Raw genomic sequence first — 15,736 nt, forward strand, 5'->3', positions numbered from 1 at the left:
GTTCCCTATGGCTCAGACACCTGGGGATTCAGTGACCGTCCTCTCGGCTCTGCCTGCACGGGGCTGGGGAAGCAGCTGTCAGCACCTGCCCCTCTCAGCTCTTGCACCCCCCCATCCCGCTCGCAGCCTCTTCACTTGTACCTCCCCACCATTGCTTCTTCGCCGAACCCCTTCCCCTTGTACTCTCCCTTCACCTGCACCTCTTCCTTTGTACCCTCCCCCAGCCCTTTCCTCCCACATCTCCCCCTTCCCCTGCACCTCTCCTCCTCCACCCTCCTCCCTGAGTACATCACACCCCACTTCTCTGCCAGTGTAGAGCCCTCAAGCACCCCCACACCCGCTCCTCTGCCTGAACCCTCTTTACTAGATCCCCATCCATTTCCGGGTACAAGGGTTAGTCCCTATGCCTTCCATGTGCATTTGGAGCACTAAAAATGGGGTTGCGGGGCCACGAGATTTATACTAAAGTGAAATGAAAATAGAAGAAACGGTTTGATCCCCACTGCAAGTGTAAACGGGGATTGCTGTGGTGAACGAGGAGGTCACGTTTGCGGGGGAGCTGGGGCAGCAGAGGGTGCGGGTCGGGGGGGAAGAGAGAGCCCAGGGCTGGGGTGGGGGGCAGCCAAAATTTTTTTTGCTTGGGGCGGCAAAAAAACTAGAGCCGGCCCTGGACGTATGCATGTGCCTCTAGTCTTCTCAGTAAAGACAGTAAGTGTTCAGAGAGGCTGATGTGGATGAATGTTCAGACAGCTTCGTTCTGCTCAAACTGCAAATACTTCAACAAAAATACTAGGAAGCCCTATCAGTGGTTGAGTCAGGTCAGGGGGTGAGGAAAGGCATGTCTGGGAGTCTCAACAGTCCAACCACAGAGCTTGGGTTATTGTTGGGGAAGTCCGTATTTCTGTAAAAACAGTTTCAGAGAAAGAGCACTCTGGAGCTTCCAATAATGATAACTCCAGGAGCATGAACTCTGAAAACTGGAAGAACAAGACTACCATTAAAGGAAATTACCAGAGAGGAGAAAAAAAAGATCTTCATTAGCAGAGCTTTCCATTCAGTAGTTTAGTCACTTATATCTTTACAGAAAAGATTGTTACATCATTTAAAAGTTTAAACTTCAGTTGTTGGGTTTGTTGACCTTATCTTCCAATTGCTTATTACCAGGCATAGTGCTTACTACCATGAAAAAATAATAACTAGCTCTTACATACAGCTTTTCATCCAGAGATCTCAAAGCACTTTTACAAAACCGGTAAGTATTGTTACCCCCACTTTACCGATAAGGCAATTGAAGCACAGAGAAGTGAAGTGACTTGCCCTAGTTTATCCAGCAAACCAGTAGCAATGAATAGAGCCTCGGTCTCCTGAGTCCCAACCCAGTGCTCTGTCCATTAGTCCACACTGAATAGTCCTATTGAATTGAGTACAGTATACAGGTGTTACTTAGCCAAGTGTTTGCAGAATTAGGCCCTAAGTTTGTAGAGAACCATGTAAATGTATGGTGCTATATAATTGTGTTTATAACAGTAAAGATTAAACATGATTATTAATAGGAAAAAAAGTAAATTCAGTCTTTCCTGTGAACTCTCACAGGAAAATGATAAAAGACAAAAACACCACAACACCACAAAGTAATCACTCTATATCTGACCTATCAGTCCTCATCCTCAAAGGAAACCTGCATAACACTTTCAATAAACGAGCCTGGGAGCTTAAATTCATAACTTTGCCAGACACTAAAAGTCATGGTCTTAATAAAGACACTGGATTTATGGCTTATTACAGCAAATTGTAACCCACAACCCCCCCCCCTTTTGTCCTGTGACTACAGGGTGTTAACAGGCCACTTCATCTTGAATGATCCCTTAGAATATGCGCTAACTGCTTATGCTAAACTATCTGTTCGATCTTTTATTTACTGTGACACTCTTAGGCCTTGGCTACATTGGCAATTCACAGCGCTGCACTTGCTGCGCTCAGGGGTGTGAAAAACCACACCCCCCGAGCACAGCGAGTGCAGCGCTGTAACGCGCCAGTGTAATCAGCGCCTGCAGCGCTGCACGCTCGCTCGCAGCGCTGCACGCTATTCCCCTCGGAGAGGTGGAGTACTTGCAGCACGACTACACTCGCGCTTCACAGCGCTGCCACAGCAGTGCTGTGAATCCACGAGTGTAGCCAAGGCCAGAGTGCCTTTCCCAGACCTGATAAAGAGCTCTGAATAGCTCGAAAACTTCTCTCCCACCAACAGAAGTTGGTCCAATAAAAGAGATTGTCACCCTCTTTGTATCTTTAAATCCAAAAGGATGACATTTTTCCTAGTGACATAGCAACAGTGATGAATTACCAAGAAGGGTAACATTTGAATCTGTGGCTATGATTCACTTCAATAAAGGGCAGCAGGACCAGTGGACCCATGGATTAGGATCCACCACCCATGCCTCTGCTCCTTATGTAGCCTGAGCCCCAAATCATAGTAGGACTGCAAGGGACCTCGAGAGGTCTTCTAGTCCAATCCCCTGCACTCAAGGCAGGACGAAGTATTTTCTAAAGTCTGAAATTCCACAACTTTCCTAGACAGTTTATGCCAGTGCTTAACTACCCTGACAGGAAGTTTTCCCTAATGACCAACCCAGGGCCGGCTTTAGAAAGAGCGGGGCCCAATTCCTGGGGGCGCGGCTTGCAGCAAGCCCCGCTCCCAGGAATCGGGCCGCATTCTGGCCGGAACTCTGGCCAGGGTCGCGGGGCTTGGGTCTGGCCCAGAGCCGAGCTGCGGGGGCCGGAGCCAAGCCGAGCCGAGCCGCGGGGGCGGGCCGGCCCGGAGCTGAGCCGCGGGGGCTGGGCCGGGGCCAAGCCGGGTCAGAGCTGCTGAGGCCAGGGGTGCTTGGCCGGGGGTCAGGCATGGCTGCAGGGGCCAGGCCGGAGCCAAGCCGAGCTGCGGGGGCCGGGCCACGCCGCGGGGGCCGGGCCGGAGCCGGGCCGGGCCGCGCCGCGCCGTGGGGGCCGGGGGTGCTCGGCCGGGGTCAGGCCGGCGCACTCGGCCAGAATCGGGGCCAGAGTGAGCTGCTTGGCCGGGGCTGGACTGGGCCGCGCCGCGCCTCCCCGGAGCCCTTCTCGCGCCCCCCGCCATCCCAGCTTACCTGGTGCTGCCAGCCTGCCTGCCCGCCCCTGCTTCTTTTCAGACTTCCCACGAACCTCTGATTCGCGGGAAGCAGGGGCGGGGGAGGGGAGGAGGGAGAAGTGAGCTGGGGGCGGGGTGGAGAGCTGCAGCGCGGGGCCCGATTCAGCCGAATCAGCTGAATCGGCCTAAAGCCGGCCCTGGACCAACCTAAACCTCCCTTGCTGCAATTTAAGCCCATTGCTTCTTGTCCTATCCTCAAAGGTTAAAAAGAACAATTTTCTCCCTCCTCCTTGTAACAACTTTTTATGTACTTGAAAACTGTTGTCATGTGCCCCCTCAGTCTTCTCTTCTCCAGACTAAACAAATCCAATTTTTTCAATCTTCCCTAATAGGCAGGGCCGTCCTTACCCATACGCAAATTTGGGGCACCAAATTTCCTGGTGCCCTGTGCAGCTGCGTGCTGCTCCAGCTCCTGCCCCATCTCTTCCCCATGGCCCACTGTCCTGCCCCTGCTCCGCCCCAGTCCCGCCCCTGAGGACTGCAGCAGGGCCGGGCCTGCACTCACTGGCGGCAGGAAGTATAGACCCGGCCCCAGCCGCACACCGGATGAGTGCTGGGGGATGGTTTCCCCCTACCTGCCCCAAGCAGGGGTGGGGGCTGCATAGGGCCCCAGAATAGCTAGGGATGGCCCTGCTCATAAGTCATGTTTTCTAGACCTTTAATCATTTTTGTTGCTCTTCTCCGGACGTTCTCCAGTTTGTCCATATCTTTCCTGAAATGTAGTGACCAGAACTGGAAACAATACTCCAGTTGAGGCCTAATCAGAGCGGAGTAGAACAGAAGAATTACTTTGTGTGTCTTGCTTACAAGACTCCTGCTAATACATCCCAGAATGATGTTTGCTTTTCTTGCAACAGTGTTACACTGTTGACTCTTAGTTAGTTTGTGATCCACTATCATCCCCAGATTCCTTTCCACAGTACTCCTTCCTTGGCAGTCATTTCCCATTTTCTATGTGTGCAACTGATTGTACCATCCTAAGTGGAGTACTTTGCATTTATCCTTATTGAATTTCATCCTATTTATTTTAGACCATTTTTCCAGTGTGTCCAGATCATTTTGAATTTTCATCCTATCCTCCAAAGCACTTGCAACCCCTCCCAGCTTGGCATTGTCCGCAAACTTTATAAATGTACTCTCTAGGCCATTATCTAAAGCATTGATAGATATTGAACAGATCCAGATCCAGAACTGATCCCTGTGGGACCCCACTTGATACGCCCTTCCAGCTTGACTGTGAACCACTGATAACTACTCTCTGAGAATGATTTTCCAACCAGTTATGCACTCACCTTATATTAGCTCCATCTAGGCTGTATTTCCCTAGTTTCTTTATAACAAGGTCATGCGAGACAGTATCAAAAGCCTGGCTCAAGTCAAGAGATACCACATCTATTGCTTCCCCCTTATCCACAAGGTTTGTTACCTTGTCAAAGAAGACTATTAGGTTGGTTTGACACAATTTGTTCTTGATAAATCCATGGTGACTGTTACTTATCACCTTATTATCTTCCAGATGTTTGCAAATTGATTGCTTTATTATTTGCTCCATTATCTTTCTGGGTACAGAAGTTAAGCTGACTGATCTGTAGTTCCCCAGGTTGTCCTTATTCCCCTTTTTATAGCTTGGCATTATATTTGCCCTTTTCCAGTCCTCTGGAATCTCTCCCGTCTTCCATGACTTTTCAAAGATAATCGCTAATGGCTCAGATATCTCCTCAGTCAGCTCCTTGAGTATTATAGGATGTATTTAATCAGCCCCTGGTGACTTGAAGACATCTAACTTAGATAAGTAGTTTTGAATTTATTCTTTCCCTATTTTAGCTTCTGATCCTACCTCATTTTCATTGGCATTCATTATGTTAATGTCCAATTGCTACTAAATTTTTTTGGTGAAAACTGAAACAAAAAATGCATTTAGTACTTCTGCCATTTCCACATTTTCTGTTTTTCCCCCCTCATTGAATAATGGTCCTACCCTGTCCTTGGTCTTCCTCTTGCTTCTAATGTATTTGTAGAATGTTATCTTGTTATTCTTTATCTCTCTAGCTAATTTAATCTCGTTTTGTGTCTAGGCCTTTCTAATTTTGTCCTTACATACTTGTGTTACTTGTTTATATTCATCCTTTGTAATTTGACCTAGTTTCCACTTTTTGTAGGACTCTTTTTTAAGTTTCAGATCATTGAAAATCTCCTGGTTAAGCCAGGGTGGTCTCTTGGCATACTTCCTATCTTTCCTATGTGGTGGTATAGTTTGCTCTTGTGTCGTTAATAATATCTCTGAAAAACTGCCAACTCTCTTGAACTGTTTTTCCCTTAGACTTGCTTCCCAGGGGATCTTACCTACCAATTCCCTGAGTTTGCTTAAGTCTGCCTTCTTGAAATCCATTATCTTTATTGTGCTGCTTTTCCTTCCTACCATTCCTCAGAATCATAAACTCTATCATTTCATGATCATTTTCACCCAAGCTGGCTTCCACTTTCAAATTCTCAACCAATTCCTCCCTATTTGTCAAAATGAAATCTAGAACAGAGCCTCTCCCCTAGAAGTTTTCTCCAACTTCTGAAATAAAAAAATTAGCTTCAATACATTCCAAGAACTTGTTGAATAATCTGTGCTCTGCTGTGTTATTTTCCCAATAGATGTCTGGGTAGTTGAAGTTCTCCATAACCACCAAGTTCTGTGCTTTGGATGATTTTGTTAGTTGATTATAAAAAGCCTCATCCACCTCTTCTTCCTGATTAGGTGGTCTATAGTAGACCCCTACTGTGACATCACCATTGGTTTTTACCCCTTTTATCCTTACCCAGAGATTTTCAACAAGTCTGTCTACATAAGAACAGCCATAGTGGGTCAGACCAAAGGTCCATCTAGCCCAGTATCCTGTCTTCTGACAGTGATCAATGCCAGGTACCCCAGAAGGAATGAACAGAACAGGTAATCACTAAGTGATCCACCCCCTGTCGTCCATTCCCAGCTTCTGGCAAACAGAAGCTAGGGACACCATCCCTGCCCATCCTGGCTAATAGCCATTGATGGACCTATCCCATTTCCATCTCAACCTGAGTCTAAGTGTATACATTTTTGATATATAAGGCAACACTTCCTCTCTTTTCCCTGCCTGTCCTTCCTGAGCAAGTTGTACCCTTCTATACCAATCTTCCAGTCGTGTATTATCTCACCAAGCCAACTATGTCGTAACTGTGTTTATTAACTAGCATTTCTGTTTCTTCCTGCTTATGCCCCATACTTCTCGCATTAGTATACAGATATCTAAGATACTGATTTGATTTTCCCCCTATGTTCTCTCTTGGGTCTCCCCAGATTCCAACCTTTCTCCCAGGTCTCCATGTTTTTGACTTACCTGTGGGCTTTTGTCTCCTGCCCCATTGAACCTAGTTTAAAGCCCTCCTCACTGGGTTATCCAGTCAGTATCCAGATATGCTCTTCCCCTTCCTCGATAGGTGGACCCCATCTCTGCTTAGCAGTCCTTCTTCCCAAAACAACCTTCTGTCACCAAGAAACCCAAAGCCCTCCTAGTGACACCATCTTCACAGCCGGGCATTCACCTCCAGGATGCATCTGTCCCTGCCTGAGCCCCTACCCTTAACCAGAAGGATCAAAGAGAACATCACCTGCGCCCCCAGAGGCCTGTAGTCACTTCTGATCTGCTCAGGGTCATACCTCACAGTATCATTAGTGCCCACATAGATTAGTAATATGGGGTAGTAGTGAGAGGGCCAGATGATCCTCAACAATCCCTCTGTCAGGTCTCGCATATAGGCCATGGCAGGCAGCATACCTCCCGGGATGCCATGTCAGGCCTCCGTCCCTCTCAGACGAGAGTCACCAACAACCTTTACCCTACATTTCCTCTTGGGAGTGGTGGCTGCGATCCTCCCAGCCTTGGGGGTACATGGCTTCTCCTCCTCCACCTCGGGGTTGGGGGGCAATTTGCATTGCTCATTGCCAGGGTAGCTTAACGGTTCTTCATCACTATGAAGAATCATCTGAATCACACACACCCTGTCCACAATGCTATCACACGTGCAGCCTCCAAGAGCACATTCCCCACCCCCATATATAGTTTCTTCACAGCTAGTCCTACATCAGCCCACGTAACATAACCACAGTGTTTCTGCTGCCATTCAGGCCCTATGCACCAATAGAGAGAGCTGGGCAAGGAGGATTTGGACCTATGGGAAGCTTGGTCTCCCCAAAATAAACACATTTTTTATACATTAAGTAAACTTCTACTAAGGTGCATTTTATTGGGCCTGATCCTGCAGTTCTTATTCAGAGAAACTAACGTGGAAATTCACTGAGAGTTTGCCAGAGTAGGCATGTGCAGGATTGTGGCCTGAAATTATAATCAGTGCAGATCGATATAGATTCCTTTGGTATTCAAGTATTTTCCAATTGAAGTCTTGTCCATGGCTTTATGAAAATTTAAATTAAACTAGCCAGCCTGGTGACTCAACCTAATCCAGGGCAGGATTGGGATAGGAGAAAACAGAATCAAGGAAGTTGCTCACATCTGAATGACTCAATTTCTATAGAGAGGGAGCTGTAGGCTTGATGCAGTCTCACCCCCTACTGGCTCACTAAGGGAATGGCACTGATAATAATTCTTAAGAGAAACATTAATCATGGAAATGAATGAGAATGACAACAGAAAAAAGGTACAGCTGAGACAAGTTTTTTAAAAATTGTCCTTTATGTTAGGTACTTCTAAGGCACTGATCACCATGGTATCTGTGAAACTGAGTGCACTTCTCCATCTTCAAGAATTTGCCAGGGCACTTTAGGTCACTTAGATGTGTAATTACCTTATTTGTGAGTGCAAACAGGGACTTAGAAGCTGTAGTAACACTAAATGCACGAACAAATAACTGTGTACTCAAACAGAGGCTCAGTTAGAATTGTGCTGAAAATCTGGCCCTAAATCTTTCTGTAATAGAAACACTTTCACTTCCTACCAGCTTGGTAACATGTGGAAAAGACGTCACCAAGTTGAATGGAAATGCAAACATATATAATATTTTCGGAGAGTTAATTTGTATTAGACTCTGATACTTCAAAATGAAACACAAAACCTAGTACATTCCCGCTGGAGAGCTGTATTAAACAGATCCCTAAATGGGCAGAATTGGGACACAGTGAGGCCCAAAATCCCAGCTACTATACACCCTGCAAAAATGCAGTATTGCAAAATATCACAGCTCCCTGTAGAAGAACAAAATCTTTCAGTCTATACATGTCTGGCCCATCTAGTGGGCTCTGAGAGGATATGTTAAGCACTGAGTACCTCGCACCTTCATCAATCATGGTGAACACTTTAGAAAAGAGGTGGGCAAACTACGGCCCGCAGGCCACATCTGGCCCGCGGGACCGTCCTGCCCGGCCTCTGAGCGCCTGTCTGTGGAGGCTAGCCCCCGGCCCCTCCCCCGCAGTCCCGTCCCCCCACAGCAACGCCACTGCACGGGCAGCACGGCTGGCTCTGGCAGGGCTGCGAGCTTCTGCCACTCTGAGCGGCACGGTAAGGGGATGGGGGAGGAGGTTGGATAAGGGGCAGGGTGTCGCAGGGGGCGGTTGGATGGAGCGGAGGTTCTGGGGGGACAGTCAGGGGAACGGGGGGGTTGGATAGGTGTGGGAGTCCCAGGGGGCCTGTCAGGAGGCGGAGATGTGGATAGAGATTGGGGTAGTTAGGGGACAGGGAGCGGGGGGGTTGAATAGGGAGTGGGGTCCCCAGGGGGCGGGGGTCCCAGGAAGGGGTGGTCAGGGGACAAGGAGCAGGCAGGGTCAGATGGATCGGGAGTTCTGAGGGGGCAGGAAGTGGGAGGGGGCGGATAGGGGGCAGGGGCGAGGCTGTTTTGGGAGGCATAGACTTCCCTACCCGGCCCTCCATACAGTTTTGCAACTCCGATGTGGCCCTCAGGCCAAAAAGTTTGCCCACCCCTGCTTTAGAAGGTGTATGGCTCACTGACCTGAACATTAGGAGTAAAGTAACCCCAGTCTCATGTTCAGATACTGGCAATGCTAATTTGAGCCGTTAACCTTTCATGATGGATACATACCATTTAAACTGGGGTATGTTCAAGTACATAGTCTGATCAAATGGTCGCAGCTGGGATTGGGGTGCACAGTTCTTCACCCTGGTTGCAGAGCACTTCTACAACTGTGATAGCAATCACAGGATGCAGTAGCCTACACTATTACTACTACACCCCCCCTCAGGAGGGGATTTGGGATAAAACCTACTTAACAGGTGTGCAGAGAGACTAAATGGATGGATGCTTGCCAAGTGCATGGAGATCAGATGAAAGTCTCTGTATACATAGAGCGTATTAAAATAATAACTCACCCATTGTGAGTGTGACAGTGCAGTCCTTTCCTTGTACAACATGGTGGTGTCAGCAATATGCATAAAGCCGACTCCTAGTGGGGACTTGAGCCATTGAGCTTGCGCCCTAATAGCAATAGCATTTCCGGCTGCACTGTACTGACACTGTTGATAATTGCAGCATGGCAGGTACAGAATCTGTCACTTGTTTCTTCCCTTCAGGTCTTAGACAATGTCACTCTAACTCGCTCTGCTTGGAGTTGTGATGGATGTGAAACTAAGCCAGAGAGACAGTAACTCTTTTGGCTTTCATAAAGAATCGGGCTGATTCTCCACTACCTAGCACCAGGTGCAATTACTTATATCTGTGCAAGTGGGTATTATATGCTGCTTAATCAGAACTGTAGCATTTTATGTCCACATTGTACTCCGTTGGTCCAGGTGTGAATGACTTGGCAACGTGCAACGCAGTGGGTGAATCAGGCCCTCTCAAACGCTAAGATTTCATTGTAACTATAATCTGACACTTTCAATATAGATCTCCCTTCATCAATACAGTTCTGAGCCTTGGGTTTCCCATGGCAAACTCTCAATAGTTTAAATACTTCTTGTCCATTAGATCACTGGCTGTTTTTGCCTAAAGGCCTGCAAGCTTCCCACATAGCTGGTGAATTGGATCTTACTGTCTTTAAAAATAAAATGTCTGGTTCGCCTCATAGACTTTAGCCACAAGTTTTGGTGAAACTTTCATTGATTACAATATGTGCTGGATCAGGCCCCAGGGAAGCAGTCCATGTTCTCCCAAGCCCTGGGACTGCAGCTGTGAGTGGCCCTGGCATGGGGGGTGCTGCTGCTGGAGGAGGAGAGCTCCTTACACATTCCAATACCTACCTCATGTACTCCTTTATAAAGTGCTCTAAGATCTATGGAGGGAAAGGACTATATAAGAACTGGATATTATTATAAAGGTCAGTCAAAATCAGCCTCTCAATATATATTCAGGCCAACTCCTGTTGACGTGGAAATTTTGCCTGAGCTGAGGCCTCAGGATTTGTTCTGTGCTTGCTGACACTGCCACAGAAGGTGTGATTGTAGTGCAGGTAGATAGATCCATGCTGGATTTAAATCTGGACAGCATGGATAACAACAGCAGTGCAGATGTGGTGGCCTGGGCTAGCAACCAAAGTATGTATCCAGGGTCCTGGTGGGCTTGTTACTTGGGCAGCTGGCCCAGGCTGAAATCCGTGCCGCCATATCTTTGCTGCTGTTGTTACCCATGCTAGCTAGGTTAAAACTAACCTGAGTATGCTTATCCAGACTACAACTACACCTTCACTTGCAGTGTAAACATTCCCCTCTTTGTAAGAAAGTTGTGCAGCCTTATATGAAAGCCCAAAGAGGAAACTTTTTCAGTGCCCTTTCCTCATAGTCTATATGTGTGATCCAGGGCTGTGAAATCAGACCCACCTTTTCAAATGCACATCAATCTCTAAATGCCTACACTGCCTTTGTGCTTTTAATAAAGGCATTTCTTGTTTTCATAATATTTTGCCCTGGGAGAGGGGGAGCCCACTGAAGTAATAGATCATCTTGTTTCAGAAGGCAATGCACATCTAGGCTATCATACAACCCATTAAAATAGAATACATCTTTAAAACAAGAACAGACATTTCTCAATGCTCTGAACAATGAAGTTTTAAATCCTGCACAAATAATCACTTCTGAGCAGACAGGGGGTCAGAATTTCATGACACTACAGCACTGTAGCTAAACGTATGTCTACTCTGCAGCTGGGGGTATGATTTGCAGCTTGTGTAGATGTACATGTGCTAGCTTTAATCTAACAAGCTCACTTAAAATAGCAGTGAGGCAACAGTGATGGGAGCTTTAGTGCAGGCTGCACAAGCCCACCTAACCTCCCCGCATATTTACTCCTTGTGCACCATGCACTGAAGCCCCTGTTGCCGTTGCATCCTCACTGCTAGGCCTTGTCTACAGTGGCAAGCTTCTGTGCAGTAAAGCAGTTTTCTGTGGTGTAACTCCCAAGGTGTACACACGCCAAGCCACTTAGTGCGCAGAAACTGCGCAGATACAATGCTCCAAAAAAACCACCCCGACAAGAGGCGTACAGCTTTCTATGCTGGGGCTACAGTGCTGCGGTTCCAGTGTAGACACTCTGGTCAATTACAGCGCTGCGATTGGCCTCCGGGAGGTGTCCCACAATGCCTGTTCTCGCCTCTCTGGTCATTGGTTTGAACTCTACTGCCCTGCCCTCAGGTGATGAACTGTGAGCCCCACCCTTTAAATTCCTTAGGAATTTTGAAAGTCCCCTTCCTGTTTGCTCGGTGACGTGTGCAATGGTCTCAGCGCATCTTTGCAGGTGACCATGCCTGCTTCACACACCAGGTGATCCCCCGCTTGGAGCAATATCGAGCTGCTGGACCTCATCAGCATTTGGGGAGAGGAGGCTGTCCAGTCCCAGCTGCACTCCAGCCATAGGAATTATGATACCTATGGACAGATTTCACGATACATGCCAGAAAGGGGCCATGACCAGGACACACTGCAGTGCAGGGTCAAAATGAAGGAGCTGCGGAACGCCAACCGCAAGAAGCAGGAGGCAAACCACTGCTCCGGTGCTGCGCCCACGAGCTGCTGGTTCTACAAAGACTGGACATGATACTTGGTGGTGACCCCACCTCCACTGTGAAGGCCACTGTGGATACTTCGGTGGCTCGCATGCCAGTTGAGAGTGGACCGAGCCAGGAGGAGGAAATCTTGGATAAGGATGTGGAAGGGGAGGGGGACCCAGAAGCAGAGGATGACTCGGAGGTCAGAGCTGCATTCAGCCAGGAGCTCTTCTCTACCCTGGAGGAGGCTAGCCAGTCACAGCAGTTGGAGCTTGGCGAAGCACAAACAGGAGAGGAGGCCCCTGGTAAGTGGCTTTGATTTTGGGAATCGCTCAAGTGAGTTGTTGGGGGCAGGAGGGATACAGAAAGCAGGTTTGTGTCTGTATGATGCACGTACCACCACATGCCTAGTCTGAGCGGCGGAACAGGGTGTCGATTAACTCCCTCACTTCACGGGAATCTGCTTCAGAGATTTCCACAAAACTCTCATGGAGATACTGGGTAATCTGCTGCCGCAGGTTTTTTGGCAGAGCTGCTTTGTTTCTTGCCCCATTAAGGGTAATTGCTGTCACTGGAGGTGAGGGGGGACCATTGCTGCACACAGGCAAGCCGCATAAGGGCCAGGGCGGAAGGTCTTGGAGAAGACCCTCCCTTGATTTCCTGCTCACCCTCAGCAGTGAGATATCTTCCATAATGGACACAGACTGTGGAAAATGTGGGGACAGTAATGATTATAAGGCCCCCCTCCCCCAGTGCTGGCTCTCCCCAAGAGCCACGTGCCCAGTGTACAGTACGGTCCTGGAACACTGATTTCCCCTGCCCCTGTGGTTACTCACCATTTTGAGGTCTGTTGGCTCATGTGTGCTTGCCTGGGGTCAGCCAGTTAGTGACAGGTATGTGAATAGTGGCTGTGTTTTAAATCATTGAATGAGTGGTCTGTGTGTTGAAAACAATACTGCTTCTGTAAAATGTTGCATTTTGGCTTCACAGATATGACTTCGGGAGCCCGGCCTCCGTCTTTGTTATCGTTGGCTGAACAGCTGCGCAGAATTAGAAAGTGGCTGCAAAGAATTAAAGAGGACTTTCTGCGTGATGTCATGATGCCCTCCACAGCCAAAAAACAAGAATTGAAGGAGTGGTGGGACAGCGAGAAGAGGGACCAAAAGGAGAATGTGACACACCAGAACAAAGCCACGGAGCAGCTCTTAAAGGTTATGGAGTGCCAAGCGGACACACTCTAGGCACTACTAGCACTGCAAACCGAGCAGCTTCTCACCTGCCCTCCCCTGCAGCTGCTGTCGCAAAACTCTTTCCCACGCACCCCCCAGACACCACCAACACACTCTTATCAACCTCCTGGCTCCAGTCTGTACCGGCTGCATTCCACTCCTGCCCCACCACAGTCCAGCCCTGCGGACTCCCAGTACCCTCTGCACTCAACATCCATCCCTCTGCAGTTTAGCCCTGCTGAAGTACAGTACCGGCTGCACTGTACTCCAAAGGACAAGGTTGCATATGATACCTGGACAAACACAAATCTTTAATTGTCCTGGGACCCCACCTCCTCCTGGGACCCTCCCTTCCCCCATCCCCCACAGTGCTGATGTGTTTTTTTGTTTGTCTCTCTCCTCCAGCTGTTGTTTTTTAATAAATTGTTTTGGTTTGAAAGCAATCTTTATTCTATTAATTGAAAGCAAACAGAACCCTGCAAAGCAACAGGCAATTTTCTCAAACCTTCACAGTGCATTGTCTGCACCAATCACAATCACCTCCTAGCATTACAAGCACTGCACTCCTAAGCACAACAACAAATATCATTGGTTTTCAGCTTCAAATTGCTGCCTCAAGGCATCTCTGATCCTTATGGCCCCACGCTGCACCCCTCTAATAGCCCTGGTCTCTGGCTACTCAAATTCAGCCTCCAGGCGCTGAGCCTCAGTGGTCCAGCCCTGAATGAAGCTTTCACCCTTCCCTTCACAAATATTATGGAACGTACAGCACGCGGCTATAAGCATAGGAATATTATCATTGGCCAGGTCCAGCCTCCCATATAGGCAGTGCCAGCGGGCCTTTAAACGGCCAAAAGCACACTCAACGGTCATTCTGCACTTGCTCAGCCTGTTGTTGAACTGCTTCTTGCTGCTGTCAAGGTTCCCCATGTGTGGCTTCATGAGCCACGGCATTAAGGGGTAGGCGGGGTCTCCCAGGATCACAATGAGCATTTCAACTTCCCCTACGGTGATCTTCTGGTCCAGGAAGAAAGTCCCTGCTTTCAGCTTCCTGAACAGGCTAGTGTTCCGAAAGATGCATGCGTCATGCACCTTTCCAGACCAGCCTGCCTTAATGTCCGTGAAATGCCCATGGTGATCTACAAGCTTCAGGAGAACCATAGAGAAATACCCCTTGCGATTAATGTTCTCGGTGTCTAGGTGGTCTGGTGCCAGAATTGGAATATGTTTGCCATCTATCGCCTCTACGCAGTTAGGGAAGCCCATTTGTGCAAAGCTATCCACAATGACACGCACGTTGCCCAGAGTCATGGTCTTTTGGAGCAGGATACGATTAATGGCCATGCCCACTTCTGTCAACACGAGTCCGACGGTCGACTTTCCCACTCCAAACTGGTTAGCGACCGATTGGTAGCAGTCTGGAGTCATAGGTGCCGACTTCCACTGTTCCTGGTGGGTGCTCGACCCCACCCCTGCCACTGGCCCTGCCCCTGCACTGCCCTAACCCTGCCCCCATTCCACCCCTTCCTCAAAGTCCCCGCCCCCATCCCGTCCACATTTCACCCCCTTCCCCCAAGTCCCCGCCCCTTCTCCGCCTCCTCCCCTGAGCGCGCTGCGTCCCTGCTCCTCCTCCCTTCCTCTTGGAAAGTCTTAAGCGCTGCCAAAGAGTTGTTTGGCAGCGGGAAGCGCTGGGAGGTAGGTGGAGGAGTGGGGACCCAGTGCGCTCGGGGGAGGGAGGTAAGTTGGTGTTGGGGGGTAAGGGGAGCTTGGCTGCCGGTGGGTGCAGAGCACCCACTAATTTTTCCCTGTGGGTGCTCCAGCCCCAGAGCACCCACGGAGTCGGCGCTTATGTCTGGAGTAGCCAGCTTCCCCAGTGCAATCGCCACATGCTTCTCCAATGACAGGGCAGCTCTCATTCTCATATCCTTGCGCCACAGGGCTGGGGCGAGCTCATCACACAGTCAAGAGGAGTTCGACATGGAGCTCGCCACACATAGTAGCTACGACATGAGATTGCTTGTGGCATTCACAGAGGTGCTGACCACAGTGGAACACTGCTTTTGGGCTTGGTAAACAAGCACTGAGTGGTGGGATCACATCATCATCCCAGACGGGCAATGTCAAACTCCTTTTGCCTTTGTAATTTAAGGAATAACTCCACTGCCACTTGTGACGTGTTAGTGAGAGTGAGCAGCATATTGGTCAACAGTGCAGGATCCATTCCTGCAGACCGAAGAGACAGAGTGTGCAGTACACAAACTGTTGAAAGATGGCGCCAATTGCGGATGGAAGCACAGGGATTGCTGGGATGCAAAGCAATGCATCACAGGGCATTGGGACAGGACCCAGGATGCC

Source organism: Malaclemys terrapin, chromosome 9 (assembly GCF_027887155.1).
Source record: "Malaclemys terrapin pileata isolate rMalTer1 chromosome 9, rMalTer1.hap1, whole genome shotgun sequence".
NCBI classification, from domain to species: domain Eukaryota; kingdom Metazoa; phylum Chordata; order Testudines; family Emydidae; genus Malaclemys; species Malaclemys terrapin.